The sequence below is a fragment of the Tenrec ecaudatus genome, chromosome 14 (genome assembly GCF_050624435.1).
Source record: "Tenrec ecaudatus isolate mTenEca1 chromosome 14, mTenEca1.hap1, whole genome shotgun sequence".
In the NCBI taxonomy this organism is placed as follows: Eukaryota; Metazoa; Chordata; class Mammalia; order Afrosoricida; family Tenrecidae; genus Tenrec; species Tenrec ecaudatus.
In genome coordinates, this window is record NC_134543.1 from 104,251,799 (window position 1) to 104,267,063 (window position 15,265).

Consider the following 15,265-nt stretch of genomic DNA (forward strand, 5'->3'; position numbering starts at 1 on the left):
CAGCACATTTTTTTTAATCCAGCACATTTTTAATGCAGTTTTTGTGGTAAAATTAGGTGCTTTGGCTGATATTCAGGTTGGCTTATAATCAAGTCCCCATCAAATTAAAACAATAGACCAAATAATGACCACTAAAATTTAAAAAATATATTTCTGAAAAAATTATCACCAAAACATCTTTTAAGCCTACATGTCAAAAGGGTAACCATTTACTTGGTAAAATATAAAAAAAGGTAAACCCCAACGCATATTGTGGTGATGATTGTTGGATGCCATCTAACTTACTAGATGTTTATAGTCTGATAAAATGACTGGATTTAAATGGGGAGAAAATTAATTCATTGGAAATTATGAAGAAAAGGAAAGCTGGCAGATCTAACATTGGCAGCAATAACTTATGCCAAGAGACAATTAATTATATATTTAAGATACCAAGGAAATAATATGAGTCAAGGATGGTCTATCAAGCTAAACGTGTATTCAAGTCTAAACTCATCGCCATCTTGTTGATTCTGATTCATAATGACCCTGAAAGGGCAATGTAGAACTGCCCCTGTGGGTTTCCACAACTGTAAATCTTTACTGCAAACATTACTTACAAAGTTTCATCTTTGTCCCATGAAACACTTGGTAGTTTCAAACTGCTAACAGTCCAATGAGTAACATTGTTCTCACAAACTGCACCTAGGAATTAACTAAAAGCCAGTATCAAGACAATGAAGAAATTACTGTAGAATATTTATCATGAGGAATGAACTTCTGTTCACCAAAAAGGCCTAAAACCAATGATAAGGCAGTATTATCGAACATTCCCCTGCCCCTAGCATGTGAAAAGAAATCAGGGCTTCTTGGAGAAATGGCTCATTAAAGGTTTGGTACATGAAATTGTACAAAATGAATCTTGATAAATGAGAAAGAGCAATTACCAAAAATATTATAACTATGTCAAAAAGATATCAGACAACTGAAAGAATCCCTAAGTGCTATAGATGAGACCCACCACTCATCTGTCTGTCTGTTGTACTGCGATGTTCCTGTGATTCCAGGAATTATTCCAGCTGGGTCACCCATGGCAAAGTTTCAGCAGACTAAGAAGAGGCTAGGAACAAGAAATAGACATCCATTTCTGAGAGAGTAGCCACTGAAAACCTTATGTAAGCAGCAGAATATTTTCTGATATGAAGATGACCCCTTCAGTTTGAAAGACACTAGTGGTAACAAGGGAAAGAGCTGCCTCCTCAAAGCAGAAAAGGAGAGTCGATCTTAATGACCAGGATAGGGCAAAACTTTTGAGACTTTTCATTTGCTGGTGTGGAACTACTCAAAATAAGTACAAATAGCTACAAACAACCATTAATAACTGAAGCATGGAATGTAGAAGAATGAAGCTAAGAATATGGAAAGTTTTCAAAAGTGAAATGGAACACGTAAAGATTGATAGCCTAGGCATTAGTGAACTGAAATGGTAATTTTCAAAACTGATCATTGGTCATTTGTGTCACATAATCATAGTAATGCCAGGAATGAAAATTCAAGAGGAATGGGGTTGTAATCAACAAGAAAACCATTTCAAGATCTACCTTAAAGTACAATACTATATGTGATACGATAATATCTATCTATATTTAAAGTTATACACATGCGTGATGAGGAAACTGAAGACTAATCAACTTCTTCGGTTTAAGACTGATGAAATATGCAGACAAGATGTATGATAATTATTGGTGATTGAAATGTGAAAGCTGGAAACAGAGAAAGGATTTTCTTGTTGTTAGATGTTCGAGAGTTGGTTCTGAATCATGGGGATCCTATTTACAACAGAACAAAACACTACCTAGATGATGATGATTCTTCTTTTTCTTCTTTTTTTCTTCATCTTCTTTCTTCAGTGTCCAACTGTCACATGTATAATGAGGCCACTGAAAATATCATGGTTTGGATCAAGCAAACGTTAGTCCTCACAATGACATATTGGCTCTTCAACACTTTAAAGTGATCTTGTGTAGCAGATTTGCCCAATGCAAATATATCACCTGATTTCTTGACTGTTGCTTTCATGATAGTTGATTGTGGATCCAATAAAATCCTTCATAACTTGTCTTTTCTACATTTAACATGATGTTATCTATCAGTCCAAGTATGAGGATTGTTTTTTCTTTACATTAAGTTGCAATCCATATTAAAGGCTTCAATCCTTGACCTTCAATCAGCAAGTAGTTCAAGTCCTCCTCACTTTCGGTAAGCAAGTGAACAAGATTTCCACCATGTTCTTTCATATAGGCCGTTATCTCAGATTACTTGCTCACCATATAGCCTGAGTAAGTATGGTGAAAGGATAGAACATTAATGAATACCTTTCTTGATTTCAAATTATGTGGTATTCGTTTATACTGTTCAAATAGCTACCTCTTGGTCTATGTATAGGTTCCAAATGAACACAATTAAGATTTTTTTAAATTCCCATTCTTCAAAGGTTATATATATTTTACTATGATACACACAATTAAATACCCTTGCAGAGTTCATGAAACACAAGTAATCATCTTCCTGATATCCTCTGCTTTCAGCCAAGTTCCAGCTGACATCAATAATGATGCCCCTTGTTCCACATCCACTTCAGAATCAGGCTTGACTTTCTGACAACTCAGTGTCTATAGACTGCTTTCATTTATCTTCAGCAAAGTTTTACGGACATAGAGTATTAATGATATTGTTCAACAATTTCCACATTTTGTTGGGACCCCTTTCTTTAGAATGGGCACAAATAAGGATCTCTTCCAGAAGGTATGTTAGGTAGGTGTCTTCAAAATTTCTCGGTGTAGACTCATTAGTTCTTCCAGTGCTGCAACAGTTTGTTGAAATAATATTTCAATTGGTATTCCATAAATCTCTGAAGTCTTATTTGATCTTATGCTACTTCTTGAAATGGTTGAATGTCAACTAATTCTTTTTTGGTACAGTGACTGTGTTTCTTCCTACTTTTTTTTTTTTATGTTTCCTACATTGTTCAATACTAAATCTTGAGGCTTGTATTTTTTCCTTCAGTTCTTTCAGCTTGGAATATGTTCAGCGTGTTCTTTCTGTTTGGTTTACTACCTCCATGTCTTTGCCCATTTCATTACAATTCTTTGTCTTCTTTCTTCAGCTGTCCTTTGAAAATGTTCTATTTGATTCTTTTCGCTTCTGTTTCAAGAGTAAGTTTCCAGGTCTCTTCTGACATCCACTTTGGTCTTTTCTTTCGTTCCTGTCTTTTTTTAATGGCTTTTTCTTTCTTCATGGATAATATTCTTGATGTCATTGCTTAATTCACCATGTCTTTAATCACTAGTGTTCAATCTGTCAAATCTGCTCTTTAAATTCAAATGGGATATACTCAAGTTAATATGTTAGTTGTCATGGTCTTTTCTCAATTTTCTTCAACTTTAACCTGTACTTACTATTGTTGATCTGTTGCAGTCAGCCCCAATCTTTACTTTGGTCACTGATAAGTAGCTTCTTCACTGTCTCTTCCCTCAGATGTAGTCAACTTGATTCTTATGTATTCCACCTAGTGAGATCCAGGTGTACCATGACTAATTATGTTGTTTAAAAATGTGATCTCCAGCTTTGTTTCTATCCATTTAAAGTTGGTAGAGACCTTCAATTTCTCCATGACGAGCTTTTGTGGTTGGTGTGTAAATTTGAATAAAAGTTATATTAACTGATGTGTAGATACTATCTAGATGTGTAGATACTATCCTATCATGTTTTGTTTTTTATGACGATGATGATGAATGTGATTCCATTCCTCTTGAGTTTGTCACTCCTAGAATTTTCAGTTCATTCATGAAAAACTTGTTGGTATGTGCCAGTGAATCAGATCCTCCCCATAGTGATCCTATGCACAAGGAAGGAAGCACTGCACCAGCTTCTGCGATCCTCACTATTCCTATTGTTGTGTAGCCCATTGCTGTAGACCTGGTCAATCTATCTTGCTGTTGGCCTTCGCTGTTTTGCTGTCTGTCTCTCCATTTTACCAACCATGATGTTTGTCTCTAGGTACTGGTATATCTTGACAACATGTACAAAGTATGTAAGATGGAGTCTTACCATCCTTGCCTCTAAGGAGCACTCTACTCTGACCATAAAATTATACTACTACAATTCACCCAAGATGAAAAGGATAGTGTGAATAATATCATTAAAGAAAATAATTAACAGTTAAGAGGTTTCACACAGAAAATATTTGGGTACAAATTTTTCATTACCATAATCTACTAACAACTTATGGTAGTTACATAATTTCAATGTCAACTGTAAGATATATAAACATGTAGGGGGTGAAGTTTAGCCTGTCAATTAGGTCACAACCTATTGACACCTAGTCACCTAATGGTGACTCCTTGTGGACGTATTCTTTTCATAAGGAAGGCCCTGGGAAACTTCCCTTCTTTCTCTGCCTTTACCTTCCTGCTGGCTTACCCTGGTTCCTGCCAGGTCCTGGAGATGATGCATCCACTGACAATGGAGCCACAAGGCTGCACCCACTAGCCTGTGATATTCCTGCATTCTGCACCATTGCACGTGGCTGTGTGAGTCTGAAGGGGAACTTATAGACTAATGTCGGACCTATGAACTTGAGTTGGACTGGGCTGGGATATTTTCTCGATATATAATCAACTTCTTGATATAAAGCTCTTTCTTACACATACATGAGTGTCACTAGATTTCTTTCTCTAGTCAACCCAGCCTAACCTACCACTTAAGGAGGAAATAAACTCTACACAATTTCTTCCAGAAATAGAAAAGGGCAAAACACTTCCCAAGTGAACATCTCATGAAACTGAAAATAGACATAAACAATAGAATAAAAATAAATATCCTTTATGAAATACATATAAAAATCTTTAATAAAATATCAGCCAACTGAATCCAGCAATCCATAAAAAGGATAATATGAGTATATTACCACCCACTATAATTTATCCTGAGGATGAATGAAAACCTGATTCAGTATTTAAAAATCAATTAATGTAATCTATCACATTAAAAATTAAAGGCCCTCCCCAGTCACTGAGCCGCCGAGGACTCAGCAGCCTCCCCATCGAGCCCCCTCGCTTCCTGACGCTCCATCCCCCCTGCCCGCCTTCTCCAGCCGACGCCTTCTGCAGGCCATTTCCACAGAGGAAAAAGAATCGTATCGTATGTCTGCTATCCAGAACCTCCACTCTTTTAACCCCTTTGCTGATGCACGTAAGGGTGAAGACCTGCTGCCTGTGGGGACAGAGGATTATATCCATATAAGAATTCAACAGCGCAACGGCAGGAAGACCCTGCCAAGGGATCGCTGATGACTGTCCAAGGGATCGCTGTCCAAGGGATCGCTGATGACTACGACAAAAAGAAGCTAGTGAAGGCCTTTAAGAAGAAATTTGACTGCAATGGTACTGTGATTGAGCATCCAGAATATGGAGAAGTGATTCAGCTCCAGGGTGACCAGCGCAAGAACATATGCCAGTTCCTTGTAGAGATTGGACTGGCTAAGGACGACCAGTTGAAGGTTCATGGGTTTTAAGTACTTGTGGCTCACGGAAGCTTAAGTGAGGATTTCCTTGCAATGAGTAGAAAAATTCCCTCTGTCCCTTGTCACAAGTTTAAAACCTCAGAGCTTGTATGATGTAACCATTTTGGGTCCACTTTTAACTTGGACTAGTGTAACTCCTTCATGCAATAAACTGAAAAGAGCCACACACACACACAAAAATTAAAGGCCCTCTCTGTGCATTGGCTGCTTTGAGGAGCAATATTGTCCTTGGGGCTTTGTGGGCCAGGATGTGTTCTACTCTCTCTCCTTCCTTCTTCGTTTACTCCTGTGTGCTCTGAGCAGACATGTCCCTGAGGACCATAGGTCCAGCCCCACCACGCAAGATGATGTCCCTCACTGATACATAAGCACTATGGGGGACAACAATGGAGACACAGAGAAGGAATGTGCCCGATCTGACCCCACCACACTGGGCAAAACACTAAGGGCATGCAAAAGAGCAGAAAAAGAAGCAAAGCAATGAAGGCCCCGGGTAATACCAAAAATAGAATTTGGGGACAGGGTATGGCACCCCACCAGACTCAACCACAAGACACTTCAAGGTCAACAAACAGATCTGGATTTTTTTGTTCCCCCATTTTTTTGTTTTGCCTTGGTTTTGTGCTTATTATTGTGTCTGCATGTCTATCTAGATAAGATAGGTGGGATAAGTAATCTGGAGGAGAAAACAATGGGACCAATGGTTCTAAAGGGGCACGGGAGAGGGGGAGGCAGGGGAAAGGTAAGGAGGTGTCAACAAACCCAGGGATAAGGGAACAACAAGTGATCTAAAATAGATGGCTAGGAGAACGTAAGGTGCCTGGCGGGGCTTGATCAAGGGTAATGTAGTTAGTTGAAAGGAATTACTGAAACCCAAATGAAGGCCAAACATGGCAGTGGGACAAGAGGAGAGTAAAAGGAAATAGAGGAAAGAACTTGGTGGCAAAAGGCATTTATAAAGGTCTAAATAAATAAATAATAAAGGTCTAAATACAAGCATGTACATATGTAAATATATTTATATATAATAGTAGGGAAATAGATAGATGTACACATACCTATATGTTAAGTATTAAAGGAGTGGGTGGACATTGGACCTCTACTCAAGTACTCCCAACGCAAGAACACTTTGTTCTAATATATCTGGCATTCTGTGATTTGAAGACAAAACAGGTGCATAAGTAAATGTGGTGAAGAAAGCTGATGGTGCCCAGCCATCAAAAGATATAGCATCTGGGGTCTTAAAAGCTTTAAAATAAACAAGCAGCCATCTAGTTGAGAAGCAACAAAGCCCACATGGAAGAAGCACACCAGCCTGTGTGATGTGTCAATCAGGAACCAGATATCAGGTTTCAAAGAACGGGAACAAAAAATCCTATCATTGTGAATGAGGGGAAGTGCAAATTGGAGACCCAAAGCCCATCTGTAGGCAATTAGACATATCCTTACAGATGGGTCACATGAGGAAATGAGTCAGTCAGGGTGCTGTATAGCACCGATGAAACACACAACTTTCCTCTAGTTCTTTAATGCTTTCTCCCTCCCCCCATTATCATGATCCCAATTCTACCTTACAAATCCAGCTATGCCAGAGAATGTGCACTGGCACAAATAAGAACTCAAAATACAGGGAATCCAGGACAGGTAAAACCCTCGGGGCCAATAATTTGAGAGTAGCGAAACCAGGAAGAGGTAGGGGGGAGAAAGGAGGAACTGATCACAATGATCTACATATAACCCCCTTCTAGGGAGACAGAGAACAGAAAAGTGGGTGAAGGGGAAAACAGTGGTTGGTGTAAGACATGAGAAAACATACTTTATAAATTATCAAGGGTTCGTGAGGGAAGGAGGGTGTGAGGGGCAAATGAGTCAATACAAAGGGTCTAGTAGAAAGAAAAAAAGAAATACGACTAGAATCACTGAAAAATGATGCAACATATGTACAAATGTGCTTGACACAATGGATGGATGTATGGATTGTGCTAAAAGCTGTAAGGGCCCTCAATAAAATGTTTTTTTTTAATTAAAGGCCATGTTATCTATCAAAAAAGCATTAGACAAAATTCAGTATTTATTCATGATATAAACTCTCGGTAAACTAAGAAAAACAACAACTTCCAAAAGTTAATAAAAGGTATCTTAAAAAACAAAAACAGCGGTGGGAGTGGTGACACCAGGAGGGAAGGAGGTGTAAAAAGGGAGAACCGATCTTGGAGATCTATGTGTAACCTCCTCTCTGGGAGATGGGCAATGGGGAGGCAGGTGAGGGGAGATGCCGGGGAGTGTAAGATAAGATATAATAATTATTTATAAACTATCAAGGGACCAGGGGGGAGCGGGTAGGGAGAAGGAGAGGGGAAAAAAGGGAAACCGAACTGATTCCAGGAACCCAAGTGGAAGGTGAATTATGAGAATGACGAGTGCAACGAATGTATAAGGGTGCTTTGCTCAATTGATGTATGTACAGCTTGTGATAAGAGCTTTATGAGCCCCAATAAAAAGATTTTTTTAAATGATGGAAATATATGTACAAATGTGCTTGACACAATGGATGGATGGATTGATTGTGATAAGAGCTGTAAAAACACCCATTAAAATGTTTTTTTTTTTAATAACTTTGCATTTAGCAGAAAGGACTGGCTGGAAAATAACAATAAAATTTTCCTAACTCCTAAAAAAAAAAAACATTCTCCTGAGTTGATCAATAAATTTAACACTAATGCATTAAAAATTCAAGCACAGGCTGGCCTGTGTGATCGATTGGTCCCAAAGGGATCAGTTACCAGGCATCAAAGAACAAAAAATCATATCATTGACTGCACACCTCCATGATAGGATCGCTGAAGACAAGTGGGTGCATAAGCAAATGTGGTGAAGAAAGCTGATGGTGCCCGGCTATTAAAAGAGATAGTGTCTGGGGTCTTAAAGGCTTGAAGGTGAACAAGCGGCCATCTAGCTCAGAAGCAAATAAGCCCACATGGAAGAAGCACACCGGCCAGTGCGATCACGAGGTGCCCAAGGGACCAGGTATAAGGCATCATGCAAAAAAAAAAAAAGATATAAGTGTGTGTATGTATGTGTATATATGTGTATATGTATATATGTATGTGTATATATGTATATACATATATCATATTAAATGAAGGGGGAAGTGCAGAGTGGAGACCCAAGGCCCAAGTGTCGGCCAATGGAGATCCCCTCATAGAGGGGTTTAGGAGAGGAGATGGGTTAATTAGGGTGTGAGGTAGTATCGATGAAGAACACAGCTTTCCCCCAGATCCTGGATGCTTCCTCCCCCCAACTACCATGATCCGAATTCTACCTTGCAGGCCTGGATAGGACAGAGGCTGTACACTGGTGCATATGAGGGTTGGAGGTACAGGGAATCCAGGGTGGATGATACCTTCAGGACCAAGGGTGTGAGGGACGATGCTGGGAGAGTGGAGGGTGAGTGGGTTGGAAAGGGGGAACTGATTACAAGGATCCACATGTGACCTCTTCCCTGGGAGAGGGATGGCAGAGAAGGGGGGGAAGGGAGACTCCGGATAGGGCAAGACATGACAAAATAACGATGTATAAATTACCAAGGGCATATGAGGGAGGGGGAAATGGGGAGGGAGGGGGAAAAAAAAAAGAGAACCTGATGCAAGGGGCTTAAGTGGAGAGCAAATGCCTTGAGAATGATTGGGGCAGGGAATGTATGGATGTGCTTTATACAATTGATGTATGTATATGTATATGTATGGATTGTGGTAAGAGTTGTATGAGTCCCTAATAAAATGTAAAAGAAGAAAAGAGAAAAAAATGATTAGGGCAAAGACTGTACAGATGTGCTTTATACAATTGATGTATGTATATGTATGAACTGTGAAAAGAATTGTATGAGCCCCAATAAATTGTTAAAAAAAAAATTCAAGCACAATGTTCTATATAGACAACATGGCTCTACAATTTTTATGGTTAGGCAATCCAAAACATTTTTTTTGAGAGAGAGAATGAGTGAGTGAGACAGTGAGAGAGTAAGTGAGAGAGTGAATTAGTGAGTGAGTGAATTAGTGAGAGTGAGTGAGTGAATTAGTGAGAGAGTGAGTGAGTGAATTAGTGAGTGAGTGAGTGAATGAATTAGTGAGAGTGAGAGAGTAAGAGTGCAATCCAAAACATTTTTTAAAATATTAACTACCTGATTTTAAGATATATAAAAACTCTAACAATCATTACAGTGTACTATCAGCAAGGTGACAGACACACAGAGATCAGTAGAACAGAAGAGCCCCCAAATAGACCCACAGACATTTGACAAATTGATTTGACAGTTTACATATTAAACATGTCATTTATATACCATATAAGCCATCACTTAAGATGCACAGTTCAGTAGTTCTTAGCCAATTCATAAGTTTGTATAACCATCACTACTATCTGATTCCAGAATGCTTTCATTGGCCCCCGCCACCGAAAAGCCCCGCATCCTTTAGCAGTCATTCTATATTTCCTCACCACCCCCACAGCCACCCTAGGCCCTGGCAACCACGGATCTACTTTTGCCTGTGGATTTGCCTCTTCTAGGCCAACTGATATGTTTTGCAAAGGTCCAAAGGCATTTAATTGAGAAAAAATTGTATTTTCAACAGCACTGGAACGAGACAGCTATATGAAAAAAAAATCTCAGTTTAAAACTCACACCTTATATAAAACTTAACTCACAACGTATCATAGATCTAAATTTAAAATGTACAACTATAAAACTTAGCAATAAACTTGTGAGAAAATATTTGTAATCTAGCATTATACAAACACATGGCACCAAAAGTACAACCCATGAAAATATGTTAACTTGAACTTCCATCAAAATTAAAATCTTTTTTCTACCAAAATTGCTACTAAGAAAATGAAAAGCAAGATACAGTGTGAGAGAAAATATCTGCAAATTAAATACCCAAGTACTTATATCCTGAATATGCAGAAAAGGCTAAAAATTCAACAGTAAGAAAACAACCCAGTAAAAATACAGGTAAAAGAGGCTTACTTTTTGTAAAGAGGATATATTAATTGCAAATACAAGGGGAAAAAGTCTAACATCATTAGCCAATCTCAAAGATCATAAACCATATTGTTACATTTATATGACAGTTTCAAAAAGAAAGCTACGCGGTGAACACATCGGTGGTTACGAAGGTGAGAGGTCAGGGGAAGAGCGCATGATACAAAGAAAGGTAGCACGAAGGAGTGTTTAAGTGTTGAAACTATTATTAAGACAATTATGAATATTATGATTACAGTCAGAGTTAATTAAATCTTTATGTTAGGGTTTGTAGAATTGTGGAGCCCCCAAAAGTCAACCTATGTAATTCTTTTTAAGATAAAAAGAAAACCCACAATTGTCTGAAAAGGTTATTAAATTATTCCTTTCTATTTCAACAACATATCCTGATGAGGCCATATTTTCCTCATATACTTAAACCAAAACAACATATTGCAACAGAGGGAACACTTCAGAAGCATGAGAATCCAGCTGTCTTCTATTAAGTCAGACCTTAAGGAAATTTATACAAATATAAAATATTGTCCCTTATCCAACTAATTTGTATTTTTATTTTGGAACATAGATATATTAATGCATAATAGTTTTATTTTATTAATTAAATGAAATTTAAGTTCCTCAGTTTTACTTTCTAATATTTGTAAATATCAGTTATAAATCTACATGAAAAACAACAAAAATAAAAATAAACAAACAAAAACAAAAAGTCTTGTTAGGGTTCTCAAGTTTTAGAGAGTGGTAAGGGGTATTTTTTTTTTTTTTTTACGCAGCAAAGCCGAGTTTATTCTTTTTTTTTTCTTTTCTTCTTTTACATTTTATTAGGGACTCATACAACTCTTACCACAATCCATACATATACATACATCAATTGTATAAAGCACATCCATACATTCCCTGCCCCAATCATTCTCAAGGCATTTGCTCTCCACTTAAGCCCCTTGCATCAGGTCGGTAAGGGGTAGTAAGAACAAAGATTTTTGAGAACTGCTAAATTATGTAATAGAGACCTATGTTTGAATTAATTTTTCCATTTAATAATCTTGGTTTACTTATTATATAAGTAAGTATTTGTATGAGTAAACATGAAAATTTTTAAATTCTATAATCTGAAATTTTACCAACTTGTATCATTCTATGATTAAATAAACATTTGATATATACCCTGCTAAAAACTAAAATTATTAGTTAAGTCATCATTCCTATCTTGTAGGGTAAAAGTGGCAGAATGAGTTTGTCTCCAGAGAAGTCTGACACATTAAATTGAGAAGGATGTTGAGGCAGAGATTGGGTCTAATTTGGAAGGGATGTCATAGTTGAGTTAGTGATGGTCTTAGAGACAATGGTGAGGCATCAATTAAATCCACTTCAAAGAAACACCTCAGCCTGTATAAATGAAGGACTGCAAGTAATATAATCTAAATCCAAAAGAGGGAATGGTATCAGAATTTAAATTGTGGATACTCAGTGTGCAGATGGATATGGATGACAGTGGAAACACAAAAAATCCATGTGCAGGGTCCACATAATAGATTAAGCCTCGATGGCAGTGGTTCTCAACTTTCCTAACGTCGCAACCCTCGTGTTGTGGTGACCCCCAACCATAAAATTATTTTTGTTGCAACCCAAGTGAAAGGTGAATTTTGAGAATGACGAGGGCAACGAATGTATACGGGTGCTTTGCTCAATTGATGTATGTATGGCTTGTGATAAGAGTTGTATGAGCCCCAATAAAATGATTTATTAAAAAATTATTTTCATTGCTACGTCATAACTGTAATTTTGTTACTGTTATGAATCGTAATGTAAATATCTGATATGCAGGATGTATTTTCATTGATACAAATTGAACATAATTAATTAAAGCATAGTGATTAATAACAAAACAATATATAATTATATATTGTGAAATATTTATGTGTTTTCCAATGGTCTTAGGCGACCCCTGTGAAAGGGTCATTCGACCCCAAAGGGGTCGTGACCCACAGGCTGAGAACCACTGCCCTAATGCATCACCTCTTGACTATAATCCAGAGATGTGAACAGCTTTGTAATCAGAGATTTTTGTAGGGACGATTATACTAAATATAGTTAGGGTAAAATATAACATCTTATTTGTTGATTCCCCCTTTTGACATATTTAAAAGTTGTATCAGTTAAAACAAAAAAGGGTGAGGGGGATACAGGTGGATTAAGCCTCTGGTGAATTTCCTCTGAACACAGAGCAGGAATGTGAACAGCCTTACTATCATGGAGAGTGCACTGAAAAGTGGATTACAGCAGATGTAGCGAGGTTACAACTTAACACCCTATCATTTGATCTCATTTATAAACCATTTTAAAACTGTTCAAATTGTTAATATTTTCTGCCTTTTTTCCATTGAGGTTTTTCCTCTATTTTGTTATTGTTGTTAGTTTGTTTCTTTATTTTTTGTCATTGTATGCTTTCAGTATATGAACTCCAGGGCAGGTGAATCAAAGAGACCACACCTTGATTGATGGTTGTTAGGCAGGGTTCTCTAGTGGGAAAAAATGATGAGATATAGATATATAATGTAGGTTTATACAGCAAGAAGGACTATAACAGCTAATTAGTCCACACAGCAGTACAGAGGGCTCAGTCCAACGCACATTCGTGGAACAGTTAATATACTGGAAGTCCTTCAACTCACCATGGTTGCTAGGCAGCAGACAGCAGAGTAGGTTAGCAACAGTCAGTAGCAAGGGAGCTTAGTGAAGCAAACTCTGATGGGATCTCAAACTCAACTGATGCATGGAGACATGGTCCACCAACTTTAAATGCAAACTATATAGCACAGCAGCATGGTGAAGCAAGTCTCAAAGGAGCCTCAAGCCCTAGCTACATGATCCACACGTTGGCTGGACCCACAGGTAGTGTTGCGCACAGGTTGTGGCAGAGAACTAGCTAAAGCAGCAGTACGTCCAATCACCAAGGAGCAAGAGAGCACGGGCAGGCCTTGCAGAGCCATTTATCTCATTGTCCTCCAATCGGACTTCAACCTGATTAATCTCCACCCACATGTTCCTATTGGCCAAGTTGGCTCAATAAACCTAACTATCACAATGGCTTCTTGGGAGTATGGTAGGGGAGGTTGGAGAGCTAACAGGTGTACAAGAAGAAAATGTTCTAAAATTGTGGTAATGATCAGATAATTCTTCTTGATATGACTGAATTATTGAATTTTATATGTGACTAATGTCCCATCAAAGCTGTTTTAAAAAGAAAGGGACAATGGAAACACTCACCCATTCAATAAATATTCAATCAATATGACTATATACAGGAACTCTGGTGGCATAGTGGGTTATGCACTAGGCTGCTGAGAGGTTAGCAGTTCAAAACCACCACCTGCTCTGGGGATAAAGATGAGGCTTTCTAGTCCTGCAAAGAATTACAGTCTCAGAAATCCACAGGGGCAGTTCTACCATAGGGTTCCTATAGGTCATCACTGACTCAATAGTAGTGAATTTGAGGTTTTGACCATATATACACCAGGGATTGATATCTACCTTAAATTCATAAGGAAAAAGCACATCGAAGATAGGGTTGTCAATAAGAGTAATTTGGAAGCTACACAGCAAATGAACAAGAGGTAATTAATGTAAAGAAGCTAAGAAAGTTGAATCTAGTAGTAAAGAAAGCACCCTGATTTACAACAGAAATCACCAAAGTTCAGATATTGACAGTAACAGCTCTCACTAAAAGCAACAACTGAGGTGGAACTAAAAACAAAGGAACGTATGCCTAAGATGTTAGACCACATGATCGAGCCAAGTAACTGTTCTCCCACGACAGCAGAAAAACAGATCTCTGAGAAAAATTAAAATGAGTACTATTACTGAAGAAAGAGCCCTGGTGGAGTAGTGGATACACATTGGGCTGTGAATTGTAAGGTCAGCAGTTCAAAACCACTAGAGAAAGATGGGACTTTCTACTCCCAGAAAAATAGTCTTGGAAACTCACAGGGGCAGTTAGTTCTACCCTGTCCCATATATATGGTCACTATGAATCAGCATCGACTTAATGGCAGTAAATTTGTTTTTTTTGTTTTTTTTAACTATACTGAAATTTTTTTGTTAGGTGTCATGGAGTTAGTTTTGACTCTTATCAACTTCATGTACACACCTTCCTCACTATTGCTACTATGTTTGAGGACTCATTGTTGCAGCCAGTGTCAATTCATCTTGCTGAGTTTTCTTTTTTTACACTGACCCTCTATTTTACCCAGCATGATATCATTTTTTAGAGACAGGTCTCTCCTGGTAACATGTCCAAAGTACCATATATACTCGTGTATAAGCTGAGTTTTTCAGCACATTTTTAATGCGGTTTTTGTGGTAAAATTAGGTGACTTGGTTGATATTAGGGTCGGCTTATACTCGAGCATATAGAGTACGTGAGATGAAGTCTTGTCATCCTCACTCGTAAGGAGCATTCTAGCCATACTTTTTCCAAGACACGTGTGTTTATTGTTCTAGCAATCTACGGTACTGTTAATATTCTTCCTGTGCCATCAATATAGTTTAAATGCATCAATTCTTCTGAAATACAACTTAATAAATATATATACCCCAGGTTTCTCTCCCTGTCTCAGTTTTCAGAAACTAATAGTCATCATTTCCTCTTTGGGAAAAATCAGCCA

The 15,265-nt window shown here is 37.9% G+C and overlaps 1 protein-coding gene across 1 annotated transcript in view; it reads right to left on the reverse strand.

The window, feature by feature from the left end:
* The window catches only part of TTBK2 (tau tubulin kinase 2), a 174,373-nt gene that overhangs the window by 126,049 nt on the left and 33,059 nt on the right, over positions 1 to 15,265 (reverse strand). The window lies entirely within an intron of this gene.